The sequence below is a fragment of the Xenopus tropicalis genome, chromosome 1 (genome assembly GCF_000004195.4).
Source record: "Xenopus tropicalis strain Nigerian chromosome 1, UCB_Xtro_10.0, whole genome shotgun sequence".
Taxonomy (NCBI): Eukaryota; Metazoa; Chordata; class Amphibia; order Anura; family Pipidae; genus Xenopus; species Xenopus tropicalis.
Genome location: NC_030677.2, coordinates 52,564,739 through 52,585,015, shown reverse-complemented (window position 1 = coordinate 52,585,015; position 20,277 = coordinate 52,564,739). Strand labels below are relative to the sequence as shown.

The window sequence follows — 20,277 nt, the reverse complement described above, 5'->3', positions numbered from 1 at the left end:
ATTAAATGTAAGTACCGGCTATAAACTCTACTGAGTGAAGAACAACCATTAGAATCCTGAACTGTATAGATATATTTATTGCTTATGTTGTGCTTTGTGTGCATGCTTCACAGTAGGAATTTAGCACAATATCAGCATTTGTGCCATCTTTAGATTGCTAATAGAGGATTGTAGCCAGGGTGCTGTGCTAATAGGTCATCACTGTCATACATAGCAAATCATTCATTTGGTGGTTCTGCATAGCATTACTTCTTCTGCATTCATTAAAAAATGCTACATCTATTCACAAAGGTATTTAGATGAACAAGCTGTAAAAATAGTACTTTTGCTGCTATGGAAACAGTATGATGGATTGGACTAATTTTGTCATATTATAAAAAAAACAGAAAACATAATGTCCTGCTATAACCTCTTGTGACTTCTCAATATGTCTCAACAAGGTCACATATTAATGGAGGTAATGTGATTTTTAGGTATTCTGAATTGCCTAATGCACCATGTGGGAAGGTATTAACAAAGAGTTTTTTTTTTTTAAAACTGCGCATAAAAACAAATGTGTATAAGGTCATAGGGCATTGTTATTAAAGCGGCCCTTCACTTCAGCAGTTAAGTAGAGTTCAAACAAAGGCTTAAAAATATTGTTAGATGTTGACAATATATAATAAATGACACATATAGTAATAAAGGAAAGTAACTCTAAATATCATTAAGAAGACATGGAGGCTTTACTTCTCCTTTAAATAAGGATTTATGCATTATATTTACCCACAACATTATTAACATTATTATTGCCTCATTCATTAGGCTAAAATAATAATGCAAATGTGAGGTAAAACCTTTTATATATAAAATTGTTTAATCAGTGGTTTACTTGTTTATAAAAAGTTTAGCGAGGCTTTTTGCACCTATTGTTCTAGACTGAAACTTGCCCCCCTGACAATAGGCTGCTAATCCCCATTAATATACTAACAAGCTCACAATAGGGCACATACAAGAGGTATGAAATGAAGATTAATGAAAACAAATCAGAATAGATGAGCTGAGAATCTGACTGGGGAGTTTTACTGAGTTTAACTCACTTTTTAAAATGGGGGGAAAATATTATTTAAAATGTAACTTGGCGCCATTTATGGCAACAATGTTTTTCACCTGTTTTACCACCACTTCTACTCCATAAACAGCTCTGCTTTTGTGAATTCCCCCCTATAGGTTCCAAAATTGTTGGCACGCTCCGTATATACAGGTATATATATATACAAAAACTATTTATATTAATAAACGGTACATTTAAAAACAATGCAGGTATACACAACAGTATATTCCCCTTGTAAGCAAGGAGAGGCATCGCAAAGCAAAACCTTTATGGCTGAATAAAAGTGTTAGTGTTGAGGTTGGTAAGAAAAAACGTGCTTTTAAAGCATTCAAGTTAGCTGGGACAGCAGAAACTTTCATCAGGTACAAGGAAGCAAATAAAGCATGCAAAAAAGCTATCAGGCAAGCTAAAATAGAAATGGAAAGGGATATTGCAGCTAGGAGTAAAAAGAATCCAAAATTATTTTTTAATTATGTGAATAGTAAAAAAATGAAGCAAGAAGGGGTGGGAACCTTATTATCACGGGGGGGTAAGTTGGTTGATGAGAACGGGGAAAAAGCAGAAATTTTGAACTCTTATTTTTCATCTGTCTATACATCTGAGGAGCCAGATAATCAAGGCTTCCCTTTTAATATGCCCAGTTCTAGTAATTTAGCTACTGATGCGTGGGTCACTCGGGAGGAAATTCAAAAGAGACTTGAACATGTAAAGGTAAACAAAGGTCCAGGGCCAGATGGGATTCATCCCAGGGTATTAAATGAGCTGAGCGCTGTTATTGCCAAACCTCTTCACTTAATTTTTCAGGATTCGTTGAGGTCTGGCATGGTGCCGAGAGACTGGCGGATTGCTAATGTGGTGCCCTTATTTAAAAAGGGATCCCGTTCTCAGCCTGAAAACTATAGGCCTGTTAGTCTGACATCAGTAGTAGGAAAACTTTTGGAAGGGGTAATAAGGGATAGGATAGTTGAATACATTGCAGTTCACAATACTATCAGATTGTGCCAGCATGGTTTTATGCGTAACAGATCTTGCCAGACTAATTTAGTCGCCTTTTATGAGGAGGTGAGTAGGAACCTCGATGCTGGAATGGCAGTTGATGTCATCTACTTGGACTTTGCTAAAGCGTTTGATACAGTACCTCACAGAAGGTTAATGATCAAATTGAGGAATATTGGCCTAGAACAGTGCTGTCCAACTTCTGTTGTACCGAGGGCCGGAATTTTTCCGACCTTCATTGAGGAGGGCCGATAATGGAAGCCAGTTTTGACCACTCCCCTTTTTGAAACCGCACCCACTTGAAACCACACCCATGTTATCACATGACCATACCCATATTAATGGTTGTAGTACAGCAAAAACCTGCCATACTCTGCCTTCCCTACCCTGCCTATGTGTGCCATACTCTGCCTTCCCTACCCTGCCTGTGTGTGCCATACTCTGCCTTCCCTACCCTGCCTATGTGTGCCATACTCTGCCTTCCCTACCCTGCCTGTGTGTGCCATACTCTGCCTTTCCTACCCTGCCTGTGTGCCATACATTCACTGTGTGTGCCATTCTTGGCTGGTTTGTGCCATACTTGGTCTGTGTGTGCCATTCTCTGTCTGCCCTACCCTGCCTGTGTGTGCCATACTCTGCCTTCCCTACCCTGCCTGTGTGTGCCATACTTTCACTGTGTTTGCCATTCTTGGCTGGTTTGTGCCATACTTGGCCTGTGTGTGCCATACTCTGCCTGTGTGTGCCATACTCTGCCTTCCCTACCCTGCCTGTGTGTGCCATACTCTGCTTGCCCTATGCTGCCTGTGTGTATGGCACACACAGGCAGCCTACAGTGACACAATGCTGGCCCTGCTCCTACAGTCTGCACAATAACTATATATTAAAAAAAAATTTAATTGCAGTACTACCTCAGTATATGTTCTTTTTGTAGTGTGCAGGGATTATTTGTGGGTTTCTACTGCTCCTGAGGTGTGAACAGGGGAACAATATGGGTGATTACAGCCTGAGCCTGAGGTGTGAACACTGCAGGGGGTGAACAATGCAGAGATTAAAAGGTGTGAACAGTACAGGGGATTACATATTTAAACAATACAGCCTGATTACAGCCTGAATCTGAGGTGAGAACCATGCAGGGGGGGGCAGTTAATCACAGTACTGATACCATTTAGAGCTTACACAAGAGTAAGCCATCAAAGCAGCCAGACAGGTGGGGGGCCACACAGAGGGGGGTCGCGGGCCGCCAGTTGGACAGCACTGGCCTAGAACATAATATTTGTAATTGGATAGAGAACTGGCTGAAGGATAGAGTACAAAGAGTGGTGGTAAATGGAACATTTTCTAATTGGACCAGTGTGGTTAGTGGAGTACCGCAGGGGTCAGTCCTTGGTCCTTTGCTTTTTAACTTGTTTATTAATGACCTGGAGGTGGGCATAGACAGTATTGTTTCTATTTTTGCTGATGACACAAAATTGTGCAAAACTATAAGTTCCATGCAGGATGCTGCCGCTTTGCAGAGCGATTTGACAAAATTGGAAAACTGGGCAGCAAACTGGGAAATGAGGTTCAATGTTGATAAGTGCAAAGTTATGCATTTTGGTAGAAATAATATAAACGCAAACTATCTACTAAATAGTAGTGTGTTGGGGGCATCCTTAATGGAGAAGGATCTAGGGGTTTTTGTAGATAACAAGTTGTCCAATTCCAGGCAGTGTCATTCTGTGGCTACTACAGCAAATAAAGTGCTGTCTTGTATAAAAAAGGGCATTGACTCAAGGGATGAGAACATAATTTTGCCTCTTTATAGGTCCCTGGTAAGGCCTCACCTTGAGTATGCAGTGCAGTTTTGGGCTCCAGTCCTTAAGAAGGATATTAATGAGCTGGAGAGAGTGCAGAGACGTGCAACTAAACTGGTAAAGGGGATGGAAGATTTAAACTATGAGGTGAGACTGTAGAGGTTGGGGTTGTTTTCTCTGGAAAAGAGGCGCTTGCGAGGGGACATGATTACTCTGTACAAGTACATTAGAGGGGATTATAGGCAGTTGGGGGATGTTCTTTTTCCCATAAAAACAATCAACGCACCAGAGGTCACCCCTTTAGATTAGAGGAAAGGAGCTTCCATTTGAAGCAGCGTAGGGGTTTTTCACGGTGAGGGCAGTGAGGTTGGGGAATGCCCTTCCTAGAGATGTGGTAATGGCAGATTCTGTTAATGCCTTTAAGAGGGGCCTGGATGAGTTCTTGAACAATCAGAATATCCAAGGCTATTGTGATACTAATATCTACAGTTAGTACTAGTGGTTGTATTTATAGTTTATGTATGTGAGTGTATAGATTGGTAGGTGTGGGTTGTGTGTGCTGCGTTTACTTGGATGGGTTGAACTTGATGGACTCTTGTCTTTTTTCAACCCTATGTAACTATGTAACTATGTAACTATGTAAGTAAATTCGTAGATTGTTTAAAATAATCTTAATCTGTGCATGTAACTGTTTAAAGATGTGTTTAAAATAATCGTAGTCTTCTATTACCTGTAACATTTTATTACCTTTAACATTGTTTGGCGATGAAATGATACTATACCATATAGTTTTCTTTAAACATCTCCTGGACCTTAAGTGGCAAGACATATAGAATGAAGATAAGAATCAGTTATTAGTACTTTAATTTGATGATGGGTAAAATATCAATAATAAGCAAGAAGCGACTGGTCAATCTTCAACATAGTTACTTGCTCATTCAGGAGGGTTTTGCTGAAGAAGACTTGAGAAAGGTATTGATGTAGACAGAAAATTTGTATTTTTGTGTCTCAGTGAGGCTAATTTATCAACACTTGGCAAATCTGCATGTTGCTAGTATCCCATAGAAAGCAATCAGTGAGTATATTTTTTCAGACAGCTGAAGGTAGAACAATAAAAAAACTTGATTGGTTGTAATGAAAAACATTCTGATTCTGGTTACCATGGGTTGCTGCCCAGGTGCAAATTTGCCCAGTTTTTATGAGCCCCAGTATTTTTTAATGTTGTATCCTGAGGAAAATGTACTTTATTTCCTAGCATGAAACACAGAACCTTTTATGTCCCCTGCCTAGTATAAATTAAACTGACAGGCCATTGAAATAAAACATCTCACGATGCACAGTCAGAAGGAAGCAGTAGTCATTTGTAGTAGTCTGAGGAACAGCAAAAACATGTTCTAATAAAAGGTTGTAGCTTCATTAATATTGGCATATTGGCAAGAAGAATGATGATAGCCTAATTAGAGCCTTTCAGTTCACAGACAACTTTGAAGATAAATTACTTAAGAGCATCAAGATATAAAATTACTATTTTAAAGATGAGGGAATTAAAAGGTGATATTAGCTCCTGTGAGAATAACCCATAACCCTAGAATACACTATAATAATAATGCCCCCCCCCCAAAAAAAATATGGCTTGAGATGCAACAAGGCAATTCAACAACATGTTTAATACATTGCAGAGTGAAGGCTTGCATGCCAGAGGCCTGATATATAGACCTGTAATATCACACTGTGCCCTAAACCATAAGAGAATGTCAGGAAGACGTTGCACCATACAAAAAAGAGTAGACGGTATAAATAGTTCATTAGGCAGAAGGGTACTTCTTTATCCCTGCTACCCTTTATTGCATGTCACTTTCTCCTGTGCAGCTCAGAATAAGACACTTTATTACAAGAAAATCAATTTACTATCTATCTATTTTGATATAAAAACATCCACTGACTCCAATTCATTTGATGCAAGAAAAAAACACTGATTTTACTGTGGTTTTGCAAAATTTGTGGCAAAGCAAAACAGGGCAGTTTTGAGATTATTTATAGACATTCTCAAACCACAGTAATCTACTGAAATAGATCACAATGACCTGTTACAAAAATATATATGGATGCCTCTTACTGTGGCCTTAAGCAGACTCTTTATAGTTTGGACATGGCTGGCTCCCTGTTCTTGTTAAAAGAAAGAATAGTAAAGGTCACTCAGAAGTTTACAAAAAAGAATCTGCAAGCCTGGGAGCCGAACGGACATCAAGCACACTACTGTATCCAAGACAAGCAGATAATTGGTATTAGTCTGCTTGAGGAGTTAGAGATACAAATATGCCAGAGCTCTGCGCAATGGGCCTGAGCACATAACCTATAAACCATTTTAACAATACAAACTAAAATAAGAGAACAACACAAAGTGCTTTTAACACCCAAAGGGCCACTAAACTCCGTATTACTTTCACAATTGCAATTGTTTTCTGCAAAGCAGGAGAAATTCTTACACAGGATTCATGTCAGGTTGTACGGTGTGCCCTAGTAGTCTCTTCTCTATACAGTACAGGCATGTCTTTCCTAGTTTATAATTCCCCGAAAAGCAAGGTCTGATACAAAAGGGACCAGTACACAATACCGAAGACATTAAAATATTATCAAATAAACTGAAGTATACCAAAAGCTAAAATAAAACATATTTAATCATAGTTATATTGCTTATATAGTCAGGTCCTCTTAAAGCAGAAGTAAATCAACAACTTGTTGTTTCTTGTAAATGTATTTTTCTTATAAATGTATATACTATTTCTTGTAAAAATGTATACATGTAAGGGCAGGGGAGTTTCTGAATTAGTTAGGTGGCATTGACCTGATCTGAATATAAATAGTTATTTTGTTTAATAATACATTTGCTAACTGTAAAACAACATATTTCACTCATTGATGTTTTATAAAGTAATAATACTTATATCCAATAAGCAATAGAGCTCTTAAGATGTACTTGTACAGTTAGGCAGAAATTCAGAATTATAACATGCCAGCAGACTGTTGGGCTTTGATGCTACTGTACATACTGTGTGCAATTTCCAGTCAGTATCTCATTACTGGGTTTGTTCCAAGCTGATTGACAGTATATTTATTCTTCTCACTTGCTGGTCTCTGCCTGCTGCCTGCTTTCTCCTCTGTCTCTCTCCTAATGCTGCTGCTGCATTGAGATGCCTTGAAGATGCCGGGGTTGGGTTGTTTGATGTATGACTTTTTATGTGCTAAAAACTGTAAATAATTACTCCTTTCTATGTTGGAATGGAAAGTACTTGTATTTTGAAAATCTAGACAAAGGCAATTGTATGGATGGCACCAATCCACACAAATAGTTAAAGGCAAAATAATTGACTGCTGAGGAGAAAAAAGATGCAGGTTATAGATAATGTGAGCACCTTAAAAATAGGGAGCACCTTACTTTTTTTTTTACTGATTATTTTAATTTGTTCTGTTTTGAGTTACTTATATATTTTATATATTTTAACTCAACCCATATCATAGACATATCAATGTTTTTTTTATTTAGCTTCATTGTAAAACTAGGTAGAGCATAAAATAAAAAAACAAGGTAAACCTTCTGAACATGGCATAGCTGCAAAGGCTACATACATCAAAAAACAAGTGTCTTCCTTTTCCATAAACTGCAATATCTTGGAGCAAGTCTACAACAAGAGGATGGAGATAAAAGATTCCTAGTCGCCATGTTTACTGACAGCTAGGCTACTGTCTAGATAAGTTTCCCCCAAACACATAAGGAATAAAATATATATACTACATATGCTTTATTCACTAGACTGCATTAGATTAAATATTTAGAGCAAGGTCAGGAGCACTTTAGCCATGGGGAAAGTTGAGTACTGCCCCCCCCCCCTCACCCCTCTACGCTTAGCTTTTCAGCATTGCAGTGGGGCAATTGGGGGAAGCAGAGCCCTACAGGTTGCCATGGTTGGCAAAAATCTACTCCTGGTAACTTAAAGAGCTGAAATTCAGTTTTTTAAATGCGCCCCCTGACCTCTCCGGTGCTGAAAAGTTAAACATGGAGGGTTGAAGGGGACAGTACCAGTTTGCTTTCCTCAGGGTGGTAGAGGAGGCTGAGATGCCCCTGAGTAAGGTATAGAATGCAATGTTGTTGGATGGCCTGTACTTACTGCTTGCTACTGCCTGCACCTGCTGCTACAGATACAGTAAGTATTATGTCCATTAAATGCGTAATATCATTATATAACAAAGCTACTGTGTGCACAGTGTAATGTTCATCAAAAGGGTGTAAATGTTTTATATAATTTTGTTTTTATGTGTCACAATCCAATATACACAATATCCAGTATGTGAGTACCCCATGGATTTTTATATCATAAATGGGTTTTTATATATAAATGGGTAAAATAGCCTCCTGTATTTAAAGGGTTCAAATATTAAAATTGTAGAAGGTAATTTTATACACTTTTGTATAACATCAACCTGAACTAGACAGCTATGAGGTGCCCTTTACTATATACATGCGGGTTATATTTTTAATGTAGGCTTAGGCCTGTATAATGTGCCAGTGTTCATTTCTAAACGATTGCAAATTATGCATTGTTATATGATTGTACAAATGCTACGCCACAATCTGACCTTGGTTTTGTGACCCTCTCAATGACCTTCAATTTAACCTTTCCCAGCTCAATGGGAATTAATGTCTCACTGCCAAGTCCTTAGTTAAATCACCAAGTTTCACCATTTTGCAAATGAATTACTACAGATTCTACTGATAATAAATGGAGATTTGGTCAGTCTTTACTGATACTGGGATGATGGCAGCTAAGTGCATCAATAAGTGTTGTGTCATTGGGTTTGCTATGGGCAAAGGTTCAAAGATGCTCCCCCTGATGGGTACTTTACTACCAGATAATGCACACTTGAATGATAAATCTCGTTGTAACATAGTAAGTTAGGTTGAAAAAAGATATACGTCCATCACGTTCAACCATAATGCCTATATATAACCTGCCTGACTACTAGATCCAGAGGAAGGCAAAAAACCCCATCTGAAGTCTCTCTAATTTGCCGCAGAGGGGAAAAAATTCCTTCCTGACTCCAAGATGGCAATCAGACCAGTCCCTGGATAAACTTGTACTAAAAGCTATTTCCCATAACCCTGTATTCCCCTGTATATTGTAAATGCCCTTTTAAGTGTCCTGATAAATAAGTTGTCGCAAATACCAGAAAGAGTAATGCGATATCCATTTTAATTTGTAAATGTCATCAGTACATGGGCAGATATTCTTTGAATATGAGAATCTAGAAGGTGCCTATCCCTGAGGTCCGTATTTCACATTGATTCATTTATTCTCACAGCGATAACCTTCCTCTGTGACCATAGGCCCCTAAGCAACTGTAGGAATTAGAATGACATTTAATATTTCATATTTATCATGTAATCAAAAAGAGATGATCATTTGTTCGATAAGAAAATCCTATTACTGACATGACACCAAGACGCAAATAAGTCTGACTCAGAGATGTTCTTAAGAGGCTTATCAACATTCTGGAGAACCTTGCTGAACTTGATTGATTTTTTTCAAGGTTTAGAGGAACAGGCTGTGAACTGCAATTGATTTATGTAATTAACAGTTAAATGAGTAGTCTTTAGATGTTGAACAGAAGAAAATTAAACCAGACAGAATCCAGTCAACAGATTAGGTTTTTTTTTTCAGATCAAATAAGAAAATAGCTTAAACATTATAGAAACACTTAACCCATTTGTCCTGGGAGTACAGTACGTTCTATAGAAAATGTAAAACCAGCCACAACAAGTGGAGCATTTGCTACATGGTTGCATTTCTAAGAGGGAATCATTTATTTCATACCCGTATTTACTGCTCATTCATCCAAATATTATTTATAGATGGACTCAATTATAAAATATATGACCTTGACATTTTTCATTTCCTTGATATCCATTTTATTTAGGGATAACAACATTTTTCTGCATCTCTTTATAAAAGAAACTGGTCCAAAGTTGCTCCCTGTAGAGTGCGACACCTCTGTGTTTATCCCTGTTCCCAGGTACCTCTTGCATTTGGCGGGGAGGTCACATCCACAGTACAGAACTGTTTTAGTGTATTGATCTTGCACCCAGCTTGAACTGCCGCAGAGAATACTATGAAGCAGAAAAAAACATGTTGGCACTGCTCTCTGCAAGAAAGCACTCCAGGTCACTTATTGTTTCAAACAACAGATGAGCCTGTTTGGGTAAAATGTCAAAGATTTTAGTCATAAGAGGTTCTAACTTTTGTTTGCCTTTAACATGCATGCAGAGGAATCAAGCTTTCAGAACACAACATATACATATGTCCCTAAAATTGCATGCTTTTCTATCTGCAGCATATTGGTAACTGTTTTGTTTTATACCCTATGCAGGTATATAGTTCCACCCTTAAAGGAGAACTAAACCCTAAAAATGAATATGGCTAAAACGCTTTATTTTATATACTGAACTTACTGCACCAGCCTAAAGTTTCAGCATCTCAATAGCAGCAATGATCCAGGGCTTTACAGTTGCCACAGGGGCTCCCCATCTTGGAAAGTGTCATCAACACTCACATGATCAGTGGGCTCTGAGCGGCTGTTGAGAAGCTAAGCTTAGGGGTTGTTGCAATTTATCAAGCAGAAAATGAGGCTTGTCTGTAATATAAACTGATGCTACAGGGCTAATTATTAATTACTAATTGCACTGGTTTCGGAGCGGCTGTGTAATGTGAATCTGAATAAATAACTAATGTGCCGTTACATTTATATTCTATATATAGAGTATATTTTGAGTCAATACCTAAATGACAGCAGCACACAGAACATGTGCAGTGAATTAGCAGAAAATAAGATGGGGGGCTACTTCCCTTAATGCTGGGGGTGCCTCGGGCTGGTACAGAAGCCCAAAACATAATGTACAATTTTTCTGCCCTACTTTAGTTAAGCTTTAGTTCACCTTTAAGGTTTCAGTCTTGTCATGAATTCCTGTTGCTTTTATTCTTTTATACAGGTACACACTACTTCTCTTCCTATCTCTTCTAAACTCTCCCCTAAATTTTCCCAAGTAGTCTTCTATATTTACTGGATCATCAATGTAAATAACATTATATTTTATTTCTCCTCCAGAGCAATAAAGTCAAGCTTTTACCTATAAAGCTTCATTCATTAATAAACACATTGATCTTCCTTTTACTACTACATTATTGTGCATAGAAGCAAATTGTGCAGGTCTAGGCTAAAGTCACACACAGCCAGGCTCAACTGGCAATCTGTAGATTCAGGCAAATGCCAGAGGGGCAGCTACAAGATGCTATAGACAGTCACTATTAATTGTACCTGTATGTTTGGGCCTTTGTATACTTGAAATGCCAGGGCCTATTCTGACTCAGCCCAGACCTACATGTAGTGGTTTCCTAACCAGATATTTGTACCATTAGAGAAACCATTTATTTGCCCCCCCCTGTATATGTTCTCAGTGACAGGTTTGTAATCTGTCTGCCACTAGACACATGGGGAGGATTTTGCCCAGAAAATGCACAAGTTTTTGTCATTTCTGTCACTGCACACATATACCGAGCAGGGTGAGCCAAGTCAGCTGTTTCTCCATCAGAAGAGAAACTGATGTATGTGACATTTCTTTAGGTTCTGACTTCTGACTCTTTATTATTTGGGCAATTGCTTATTTCCCTATTTCTCTATTTCCTCATACTACTGTATGACCTGGCCTGCAAGATACAGTAGGTTCTGGCATAAGGGGGGCCTGTAATATTTGCTTTTAACAGTTTAGAACTCCATTTGCTCACTATTGTGGCAGTGGAACCATACTGAATTTTACCGAGCAGGCATTCTTTGGGCAGGCTAATGACGTAAAAAGGGCAGTACATTAATACTGAGGGGCAGGACAATAACATAAAGGGGTGGAGCGATGATGAAATTTGGCATTTCGTTGAGTTTGAAAGGTTACGCAATGACATTGACATGTGAACCGTAGAATGGATTCCTGTGGATTAGCATGAAAAAGGTAAGAGTAGGCTGGATAGGCCAGTGCATTCCCCAAGATGGCGGTGCCCATAGGCGCCATGTAGCTTCCCATTAATGGAACACCAATGTGCGCTGATGTGTGACGTCATCACACCGCGCTTCAGTGCCAATTCAAAATAAAAGGTAGCTTGGTACCCAGGTTCATTGCCAATTACAGGTCTTGCTGTGGAAGTTCGCGGGAGTGCTCTAAATTGCTTTTCTGTATGATTTGACAACTTGCTTTGTTCCTGATTATGCTGTTTGCTGCCTGCCACAACCTTTTGCTTGGACTGAATACCATGTCCTCCTTGGTCCAAACTAAAAACCCCATTATATGCTGTTAGGCCTTGGCAGTATAATTGGGTCATGGACCCTACTGTGTAAGCACCCTTCGATCTAGAAAAAGCCTTACGCAGCATAGCAACATGTATGGAGGCTTTAAAGCTCAACAGGTTCGCATATGGTAAGTGCTGGAGGCCCTACTCTTTCGGATGCCTGCTGCTCATTCGGTGTCCCCTGGCAGAAGCGGATTCTCCACTTCCTACAGCAATGGCCAAGGAACCCCTCATTTCACCGCCTCCCTGCTATAATGGTGATCATCAGACCAGTAGAGGCTTTGTTAACTAGTGCCTCATGCAATTTGAACTGCAGCTATCTCATTATGCTTCTGAACAAGCCAAGGTCAGATATGTCATCTCCATGCTGACGGGCAAAGCACTGGAATGGGCATCCCCTCTCTGGGAAAATAATTCTCCCCTCATCAATGAAGCCAAAGCCTTCCTCCAGAACTTCTGAACTGTTTTTGATGCCCCTGGGCCTGTAGCGGCTGCTAGGGTCCAGAGTACAACCCCATGATATGCTGTTGTACCTTGACACAATGATGCTGGAATTTTGGGATTTAACATAGGGAATTGTACAGATTTTTTGTACATTGTGAGCAAGCCCTAAGATCTGTATTAAGAGAGAACAATATTAATTATGGAACCTCAAGACAAAGCATTAAATGAAAATAAATTAATTGAACATATAATTACAATTACAGTAGAAATATCAGCAAAACATTCTAATTTAGTTGGCACAAGTGAGCAATACATTATCTATCTATCTATATATCTATCTATCTAATCTATCTAATCTATCTATCTATCGTCACTCATTTTATAAATAATTTTAAATCGTCCACCTATGTAAATACATAGTGATTATTTCATACAGTAAAACTGAAAATAATTTTCACTATTTGTGAGAACATTTTTATTCTTTGTATTAACAAATTGCCCCTTATCAACCACCTAGAGCAATCTCTTAATTAATCATCTAAATTAAGGCAGTAAATTGAGTTCACATTTTACAATTTGAGTGTTCAAAAAGGAATTATTCATCTGCTTGGCAACAGCTTTATTAATGAGCCATCAGCATTACAATGAAGTGTGCCATGATAATAAAAAATAGTCAGAACTAAAGTTATTGAGATATTGAATTGCTATTAAGAATTTCTGCATTGATTTTCATAGGACACTATACATTGTTTAAAGACATACTTTATTTAAAGTAATAAAGATGCAAATGGCAAAAAATGGAATGTGGCTGGAATAAAGGAATATAAGTGAGAATGGAGCAGTATTTAATATTATTAAGTACTTGGCAATAGCCAGAACATTGGCTATTCTGAAAAATCCCATTGGAAGAAAATCCCATTTGTGATACCAAAGGTCTAATTTTCTAATGGCAGAAATGCAAATGCTCAAGTACTAAGGCATACAAAACTGTACCTTCATCATTGTCGGAGTCAGATTAAAAATTGGCAAAACGTGCAGATTTCAGTGCTGTCAAGTACAATGGAGCCTTGAACCATTTAGAATTACCCAGATTTCTATGATTTCTAAAATCTCCCTAAAATCCCTAAATGCAGGCAAGGGATTAAACCCCAAGAGCTAAAAGAGTGTGCCTCAGGGTGCAGTGTGCAAAAAACTCATTGAGCTCATTTTTTGTAACTAGTACCCTGCAACATACCTTTGTTAATGAGTTCACTAACTCTAAATCATAACTTTCCTTTAGTGTTGGACATTACCCCAGTAAATGAATACAAGAAAAGAAACATTAGGTGTAGACAGCTTGCCCATTATGTACAATTTAATAATGGCAAACCATTATAAAAACAAAATAGCTAAGCAAGGTAGAAAATGCAGTTGTTACTCTTGTTTGTAAGGGCTTTTACCCTAACAACATCCCGCCTTCGTTATCCCTCTCTATCCCATTCAGTCTGTCCTTGTTCTCCACCCAGCCTGTCCTGCTAGTCCCTTAGTCCCGCTTCAGTCTAACCTGCTTCTCTGTGCCACTCCAGTTTGTCCTGCTTCTCTGTATGACCAAGTCTGTCCTGCTTCTTTGTCCCGCTCCAATGTGTCCTGCTAAGTCTGCCCTGTTTCTCTGTCCGATTCTATCCAGTTGTTTGCAGATCTTTAGCCTCTCTTACTTTTCTTGTGCCTTATTGGACCCCAACTTGAGGCTTGATAAAGGGCTGGTTTATGCCCGAAACGTTGCTGTGTGCACTTGAGTAAAGTCACTTTTTTCTACAACATTTCCGGAGTGCTGCTGTTTTTTCATTTTATCCTGGATATTGTTTTACCCTGGCTGAGGGTTCAGCTTGCACCTGGGGCTACAATTAGCTGGTTTGTCCATTGTGTAGCACACCTTAATCAATTTATTGGACCCCAACTGTTCCTTGCCTGGAGGACCTACCCGCCCCCTATTCAAATATTGTTGATTTGCCCATTACTAATCTCTTACAGCAAATCTGGTTAAATTATAAAAATGTATCCTTATCTAATGAGTATCTTATCCAATGATATAGTTGAAAGAAAAAATTAAAACTTAACACTGGAAGCCCAAATCATTTTTTTGCTGTGACAGTGCCACTCTTAATCCACTAGTGTGCAGACTGTGTCATTGCTATACTCAGTTGTTGTAAGGTTTGCTTGATTGCTTGGAGATCTCACACCAATTGAATGAGAGAAAGGAAATGGTGTACAAAGAATCTTTTGCCTTAAATTAAATTTGCAACATTTTAGGTGGGTCAAGCATGCCCCATAAATTACTGACCTAAAACTTTGCAGGTATGATTAATACCATGTTTATTCAGGATCTGGAGGGCATAGTGAACATGGGACTATCTTTGTCTATAAATTATATCTATAGTATTGCAGATTGGTTAGGTCTGCCTTACAAATAAGATTACTGTTCTAAAACTTTGCAGGTATTATTGGTGGTGTCCTTATTTAGGATCTTGGAGGTCCAAGTGACTTTCAAATAGTGGTGAACACACTGGCAAAACCTCCTGGAGGTTGGTTTGTCATGTTGACTTTAGAAGCTTCTAGAAATGATGGTACTCATGTCTCCATTACTGAGATTCCTATGGTGGGAAGCATTGCTATAGGGAAGTACATATCATCTTAATATCCTGTATCGTCATAGTTTACCAATGTCTCCCCATTTTTACAGCTGGCAATTTCCTTGTGCCATGCCATGGAATATATAAACCCAGCAACAATACTGATCCATTTACCATTTATAGGGCTATTAGATTCTGAATAGGCTTACACTGGATCTCCAGTTATTACTGAGCATCATCTCCTGACATACTTAAATACAGACAGCAGTATGTGGCTGGAATTTGCTATTCAGAAATTGGTTGTGATTTATAACATAATTATGTAACTGTATTTTTATAGTAAAACTTCTATTTTTTTATATGATTTTCCTATGCTTAAAACAAAGTCCAAGTTAAAGTAGAGAAGCAATAAACAATTTTACAGAAAGCTGCAATTACAGAACAGCAATTTTTTCTTAATCTGCAAAAGATTGGAGCAGTACATCAAGAGAAAATGAATGTGCAGTAACTGGTGCCAAACTCTGCAGATGTTGGCAACTCTGAATAGGGACCAGACAGAATTCGATAGAGCGGACACCCTTAGAAACATAAACAAGTATATTTGGACATCAATAATTGCTTCCAATCAAAGGCAATATGTTTTAAACGCCATTTCTCTTAGAACAGGAGGTTATATAAAAGTTGTATCTGGTAAAATCATAAACCTATTTTTGCATAAATCTAGCTTGTATTTCTTAAAGGAGAATAAAGCTAAACTAAAGACATAAGGCAGAAATGTTTTACATTATGGGGCAGATTTAGCAAAATGTGAGATTAGAGCTCCCCACAGGAAAAGTATTATAGGATTTTTAGAAGCGTATTTATCAAATGGTGAGTTCTCACTTTCACCCATTGATAAATATGGTTTTAAAAATCCCATTGGAATGAATAGAACGTGGGTGAGTTTTTATTTATTAAGCCCTAAACTCACATTTTGATCAATCTGCCCCTATGTTTTGGGTTTCTGTACCAGCCCAAGGCAACCACAGCCCTTTAGCAGGAAGATCTGTGCCTCCAAAGATGCCCCAGTAGCTCCCCATCTTCTTTTCTGCTGATTCACTCAACATGACTGAAAATATACTGTATCTATAGAATATAAATGTCAGAATATAAGGCTGATTAGTAATTGTTTCATCACGTCAGATAACCATATCCGGTCCGTCTTGTTAATTTAGACCATTTATTTAGCTACTTAGATACCCACTTGCCATATTTCTCACTCATCACTGCCTTAGGGGACAGTGGAATCCCTCATCACTGCCTTAGACAGTGGAATACTAGGAGCTCCTCTAACTTCCCTGATCCCGGATCAGAGGTATCACAAGTCAGGGTATGGCAGTCCCTCATTTTCAGTAAAGTGTTTCCCTGGAACTGGGCTTGGAGGCGCTCACGCTCCCCCCTTTATATGAAAGAATCGAAGTAGTGGGTTTAACTGACTAAAATTTGCAGACACGATAACCCCTCTTTTGATCCCGCTAAATTTTCCAGAACTGATGCAACCTAATCCCATAAGAAGTGCTAGAACTCATTTCAGTGTGTACAGCAAATGACTGCACTCTTTATCTGAGGGTAGGCAATCCTTACTAGTATCATTCTACAGTGATTCCTTATTAATATTGTTACACTGGAGAGGTTAGTTATAGAACTCTTATCACTATTAAACAAAAAATACTTTCACTGACACATCAGTACATCAGTACAGTTACCTGAACATGAACACAACATGTAATGAGATATGAACAGCTGTCACACTAAACTAACAAGGGTTAGGCACAGACTAAAACAAAGACATACAAAACAACTTATGGCTGGCCTATCCAAGGTTCTAAGAGTGGGTTACTCTTGTAGATACAGCCAAGAGAGGGTATGAAAGTAATAGTGAGAGCTTATAAGAGACAAATCTTGGTCTCACCTTTGTTGGCACCAAAGGTCTCAGTATCCAATCATCTTCTCCTCTATGGCTTTTGTCCAATTACCCCACTCCCGGGTTCATTTGGCACCAAGCTGTTAAAGTGAAAGTTTGATTGTAGATACATTTATTTGTACAAAGAGAGTATACAGACAGACCTGACGGAGCTGTATCCAATATGATACTCTGACTATTGTCACAAAACATGCTCATATTATAGTATGCTCTGAAACACTTATCAGTAGTTAGCTCTGTTATCTCTAAAAGCAGAACAGGCCCAGTAGGGGTACAGGAGCCTTAAGTACATTTGACTCAGCAAAACTTATCAAACATAGCTTTTTAACAGAAAAACAACTTAAGCATATTACAAAACCCTCTAATATTAAATTATATGAACAACATGGAGTTAAGAAAACAAGATAGTTTCTGTTTTCTTTCACAAGGTAAAGTCATAGGTTGGAAATAAAACAATTAAACATAAACTGTAATTTCAGTTCACTATATCAGTACATGATATAGTACAGTATGTATATGTAGTCTCTGGCTTAATAAACCATTACAATTGACATTTACTTAGGGGCGTCTAGGGCTAACCAGACCATTATTCATCTCCCTGAAATAAAATACCCTCATTTTAATTACCTGGAAGAGTTTTTGCTATTTTCTTAAAGGGGTGTGCTTCTCCAGTAATAGCAATGCTGGGCAGTTGATCCTTACAGGAGCACAAGCACTGCTGATGGACCACTTCATAGTGAAGTAACTAGAAAATGCACACCTAAGGCGGAATTTACCGGAATTAAATGTATTGATGTTTCTTTAAACGTATTTATTTTTTTGCTACCATATTTAACAACATGAAGGGTGGCCTGAGGAAGAAAGACATCACATGAAAGGAAACAAAAAAATTACCAAGTGAGAAACTTTCTGAATGAAACAGGTGTCACAGATACAAGCATTTCCAGCATTAATATTACCGATGTGAGCATAAAGTCAGGTGGAAGGATTATTTCCATAATGGTGGGATGCAAGGGACCCACCACTGGAATATGCTGGAGCGCTCCAGCATATTTTCATGTCCAGCATCATTTTAATTTAATATATTTATATATAAAGAGCACTCTTGTATTTCTACAGCTTGCCAGATTAGACATGTACCATGTATCCTTTTTTTTCCCAGCCTCTTGACTAGGCCAAATGTTCATCTAGCCTACTGAAAAGACAAATTTTTGGTCATCTGATTCTGAAAACAATTTATGGGTACTTATTTAAGTTACCATGGTTATCTTTCTCTGCCCAGTTTCTCTCTAGAGTTTTTGCTTTTTGTGTAGAACTGTTTGTATAGAACTAAACTGCACATCTTTTTCATTTAATTTACACAGATACCAGGGGCATTTTGATATTTCCTTAATGGGAAAAACTTACTGACTTTAGTTAAAAGGGAAGAATGAATATGTTAATTGGGCTGGCACAAAGAATAGCTAAGCAATTAAATCTGTACAAATACTGGATACATGCAAAGCTACAGTATGTTCCATCCCTTGTATGGCTGTGTCTTAGAGTCATATATTTCCTTACATTTAACTGACAAATAAAATATGTGAAAAACAAAAACTCATTTGTGAAAGAGAAAACTGTAAACATTGAGCCATTTCTTTTTATCTCCTAAAGACCTCTGTGGTGTACTTGACCGTAGGTAACGTTATAACAGAAAATCAGAACTGAGAGATAGAAAATGACTGTTGCACAGAGCATGACTGAAGTGTAATGTTTTGTTTTATATAAAGCTGCTTGCCTCTGTTTGCTATTAAGGTGCAGTCATATTCAGCTGGCACAAGCTTTTCCAAATCCATAGCTCTGCAGTGTAACCCCAATTTGCTTTGTATAAATTGCAACCGTCTGCATATATTATGCCTGCACTTGTGTTGTTAGTCTTAACTACTGTTTTTTTTCCTATGTAATAACATTTTAATCTATCATATGGGTGTTAATCCTATTGCACTAGTCACAAAATATTTATATTTTATGGAAAATATGTTTATTGCGCCACTTTTCTAACGGTAAGTAAAGCTGAATGCTATTTAGGTTGCCTTAGTTGCCTTAGTTAGAACACAGAAAGTTAATTTGCAAATCTTGGGCTTTGTAGTCTTGTCACCATAACACTAATGGTCTGTGCTATAGAAGGTTGGTGACCACAGCTGTTAGTTCTGAAATTGCTCTCATAAGTCTCGTTGTTTATTTACTGAACAGTTTTATCAGCAAAGTTACATAAGAACCTCATGGTCTCACTCACTGACAAGTTGTTAAGCAAACATTAGCGGAGCTCAAAACGCCTGCTCGTTATTACCCAGTTCTAAAGATTTTCCATTTGGGAACAGACTCATTTCAATGTACATATACTATACACTACACTGCAGCTTTCCACTCACAACTGGTTCCCAATGTGAAGGCAACAGCAAGCCATTGCAGCTATTTCCATTTGACCCAAAGCTTGTGTCCAGTGAAGTAATTTGTGTTGGAAATTAATTTCTATGTCAAAACAGAGTGGTCCCCCATAAATGGGTTTAACTTGTACAGTGAACAATCTATCAGATATAGAGCGTATCATAAATTTTGTGTTTTCCCAAATCTGGTGCAAAATAGCACCAGATATATTCGGTCCGCATAATGCATGTTATGAACCTTCAATGTTTTGCTACTTGTAGAAGGAAAAACAGATAATGAACAGGGAAGTATATTTCTCTTCTCATGTTTCTAGAATTATTCATGCTTGATATATTTAGACATCTAAGAAATAGCAATTGTAAACTAGAAAGGGAAGTTTGAGAACAAACTTCATGTTGTGTTGAAAAACGTGAAGTCACTGAATGAAATCTGATCTCTCTACCTGGCTCCACCCACTTTTTCTAACCTTGGATCACAGTTATATAGTAAAAACCACTGTGCAAAATTTGGGAACCCTGGTTTTAATATTGAGAAAATAAAAACGGGGAGCACTCACCAGGAACCA

At 38.1% G+C, this 20,277-nt stretch overlaps 1 long non-coding RNA gene across 1 annotated transcript; it reads right to left on the bottom strand.

Annotated features, from left to right (window-relative positions):
• Window positions 1-9,828: 9,828 nt before the first annotated feature.
• On the bottom strand, window positions 9,829-17,458 carry LOC116408297. The gene is made up of 2 exons (XR_004220856.1): window positions 17,274-17,458; window positions 9,829-10,129 (listed from the first exon to the last, which is right to left on the bottom strand). It is a non-coding gene; the product is annotated as an uncharacterized LOC116408297 (long non-coding RNA).
• Window positions 17,459-20,277: the final 2,819 nt, after the last annotated feature.